The following is a 4,163-nucleotide window of genomic DNA, read 5'->3' as shown; positions in this document are numbered from 1 at the left end:
GTTTCTGTGAAAGTTAAAACTTAAGCATGTGTTGTTTCTCTGGGACAAACCATCGACACAAACAGTAACAACAGTCCTTTAAATCCTGTGGTCTCACATTAGATAAAAAGAGAGCTTCCTGTGGTTCCTCTTGGTTCCTCTTGGTTCCTCTTGGTTCCTCTTGGTGCTCTCTAAAGGGTGATTTGTTTCCACATTCACGGCTGCAGGCTTCACACTGAAAACATGACGGAGCTCTGCAGGTTGTTTTTCTTGTGTTATTATTATTAAACATGAATTCAATGAGGAGAATCAAAGTACATCGTTGACATTAAATGACAATTTGGCTGAGATTGATTGATATCTAAAAAAACAAACACTTCAAAGTAAAGGTCATGCTAATATTCTACAATAAAAGCCTATCTGCTGCTTCACAATAAAACACATCCAGCCTTTTCACAATAAAAGACCTCCAGCCTTTTCACAATAAAAGACCTCCAGCCTCTTCACAATAAAAGACCTCCAGCCTCTTCACAGTGAAACACATCCAGCCTTTTCACAATAAAATACCTCCAGCCTCTTCAGAGTAAAAAACATCTAGCTTTTCACAATAAAATACTTCTAGCTTCTTCACAATAAAACACATGCAGCTCCTTCACAAGCTCTGACGTTGCTTCAAAGTAAAAGGCCTTTCATATGTTTTAAAACAAAAGCCTTTCCACCGTTTCACGCTAAGAAACCCTTGAGCCCCTTCAGAGTAAAAGGACTTCCTGCTGCTCGACCCTAAAGCTGCTTCTCTCACTGTTAAATCACATCAACTGCTTCACAGTAAAAGACATATAGTTCCTGTGAAGTCTTCCCTTGCTTCAATCCATGCTTTTGTTAGATTCCAGAAAACCGGAAGGCTTTTACTGTGAAAATAACCAGATACGTTTTGGGAGCATCACCGTCACCAAACAAAAAAAAAACACACTGAGCAACAACGGAAAACTCCCCGAAACAGAGCCAGCAGGGCGACAACATGCTGCACTGTGGAAATAAAACCCTCAACATATCAGGAGTGACTTTTCCTCCCCGAGGAGTGAAGGGAGGGAGGGCTGGAAAAGATGAGCTCCACATGAGACAGTTTATAAGAAACATTACCTTTAACGTCGCGTTGAGGAGACGACATGAACATGTACTGAAGGACTCAAACGTCCTTCAGTGCATAATGAAGATAAATGTCTCGCATGTAAGTTTCAGTCCAACTGACGTCTTTGTTTCATAGAAATACCAGAATAAAAAAACACTAAGTAGAGGTCATGCTAATATTCTACAATAAGAGACCTCCAGCTTCTTCACAGTAAAAAACATCTAGCCTTTCACAATAAAAGACCTCCAGCTTCTTCACAGTAAAAAACATCTAGCCTTTCACAATAAAAGACCTCCAGCTTCTTCACAGTAAGAAACATCTAGCTTTTCAAACTGAAAGAGAGAGAGACACAGAGAGAGAGAGAGAGAGAGAGACACACACAGAGAGAGAGAGAGACAGAGACAGAGAGCGAGAGAGAGACAGAGAGAGAGAGAGACAGAGAGCGAGAGAGAGAGACAGAGACAGAGAGAGACAGAGACCGAGAGAGAGAGAGCATTATGGGAGTAATTGGAAGCAGCTGTTGGTTGTTCACTGTTTGGGTTGAGATCATAACAGGGTGACGTAACACAGAGACACACTAATTTGTAATTAAAGATAAAATAATGTTGAATTAAGTTTATTAATCAGACCAGAGGTGTTCCTGCCCGTCCTACACCTACTATACTGTACTACTAGATAATAATGATGATACTAATGGATTATGTGACTCCTACTAATATTATTACTATTCTTTGGATTGATTTGGAGCTTCATATACTCCACGTTCTCTTTTGTTTTTGAGGGATGTAAACAGGAAGTACAATGTTGCTCTGGAGTCCGATGGTTCGCTGTATATATTTGTTTAAAATGAAGTCGAATCGTTAAAAGTGTGCTACATGGACTTACGTCAAGTTTGATATCCGAGTAAAAAGTTACCACAAAGTCCGGCAACACGTGTTGATTTATGAAGTCTTTTCAAAATAAAACTTCTGTCTTCATAGGAAACTCAAGTTAGGTTTTCAAAAAAGGTCGTCATTTTTGGGTTAAAATAACTAAATAGAGTCCACAGCTGAGTCCACAACAACAAACCACAAAGTGAGGATAAATAAAAAAAGACCAGCGGTGGGTTTTTGCCAAAGAACAGGGTCGGCCTCGTTTAACCCTGAAGGTATGCTGGTGGTGCTCCGTCCACTTCACACGCAATCAACGTCCATCTTTTTACTCCAAATGTAAAATATCTGCACAGAGGATGACTACAATAACTACACGTCAGGGATGAGTTTTTTCACAATAAAAGAACTCCAGCCTCTTCACAATAAAATACCCCCAGCCTCTTCACAATAAAAGACTTTTAGCTTCTTCATAGTAAAAAAAACATAGCCTTTTCACAATAAAAGACTTCTCGCTTCCTCACAGTAAATACAATATATAGCCTTTTCACAATAAAAGACCTCCAGCCTCTTCACAGCAAAATACCTCCAGCTTCTTCACAACAGACAGACAGACACAGAGAGAGACAGAGACAGAGAGACAGACAGACAGACAGAGACAGAAAGACAGAGACAGACAGACAGAGAGAGACAGAAAGACAGAGAGAGAGACAGACAGACAGACAGAGACAGACAGAAAGACAGAGAGAGAGACAGACAGACAGAGAGAGAGACAGACAGGGACAGAAAGACAGACAGAGACAGAAAGAGACTGAGAGACAGAGAGAGACAGACAGACACAGAGAGAGACAGAGACAGAGAGACAGACAGACAGAAAGACAGAGACAGACAGACAGACAGACAGACAGACAGACAGACAGACGGTTAATGAGGTAGAAAATCCACCACACATTCCAGCTGAACACTGAGGCCCTTTTTCTTCTTCTTCTTCTGTGGTGGTGGCCGCGGCCTCGCTGGGCTTCCTGCCTGCCATGACGAGAGGAAAAACCTACCGCCGGGGTGTGTGTGTGTGTGTGTGTGTGTGTGTGTGTGTGTGTGTACAGCCTGTCAGGTGTTGTACTGCAGTCACAGAAACAAGCTGCTGTTCTCCTCAAAAGTAAAAGTCGACTCAGCTGCTTTTAAACTAAACGTTCTTCTTCTGATGTTTGATCCTTTAGACCACATCAGAAGGTGACAGGTGAGTCAGCTGTGACCCACTAACGGGTTAAACACTGAGATCAATCAGAGAACCCCTCACTCTGCAACACACACAAAGCCACATCCTGCTGATTCATCTGTTCTGCATATTACAACCAACCAGAGCTTCATGAGTTAGAGCTGCATTCTCTCTAGTGTCCACCAGGGGCGACTCCTCTGGTTGTATAGAAGTCTAGTCTAAAATGACTCTACTTCTCTCTTGATTTATTCCCTCAGTAAACATTGTAAACATGAGTTTATGGTCTCAATCTCTAGTTTACAGTCTTCTTCAATACAGCATGATGTTCATTTAGTACATTATGCTCCATTTAGAGTCAAACACACCATAAAGCAGGGGATGATTTAGGGGGCGGGGCTACACGCTGATTGACAGGTCTCTACCAGAGACGTATACGGCGTCTCTACATCACTCCTCAGTCCAGATGTGGTCACTTCCTGTTCACCGGTTGCTAAAAACAAAGATGGCGACGGACAAAACGCCGAACTCGAGGCTTCAAAACGTCCTCAAACCAACGAGTGACGTCATGATGACGTCCACTTCTTCTTCACAGTCAACAGAAAGTCTCTCGGGAGTCAGTGTTTGGTTTGTCCGCTCTGGGCTTCCGTAGAACATGGCGGACTCTGTGGAGGTGTAAATGTCTCCGCTGAGTCTCAGGTGATTACACACTAATTAAAAACATAGTTATGATTCTATTGTACTAATAGAGTCCTGTAAAGGCTTCAAACTGGTCTCTTTACAGCAGCATGTGTCATCTCTGTACTCACGTTATGTAACCAGCTGCTTTCTGCCAACAGACTGAAACAGACTGAAACGTTTCTACAGAAGTCCTGAAGTTCAATAAAGACGTGATCCATGAGCATCATCAGAGTCTGATAGAACCACAACAAACACCGTTAAACAGACGTTAAAACTACCAGAGCTCCAGTGA

Source organism: Cebidichthys violaceus, unplaced genomic scaffold (assembly GCF_023349555.1).
Source record: "Cebidichthys violaceus isolate CVI_PGR_0920_01 unplaced genomic scaffold, fCebVio1.0.p SCAF_14, whole genome shotgun sequence".
NCBI lineage: Eukaryota > Metazoa > Chordata > Actinopteri > Perciformes > Stichaeidae > Cebidichthys > Cebidichthys violaceus.
The sequence above is the reverse complement of the archived record's forward strand: the minus strand, read 5'-3'. Positions refer to the sequence as shown.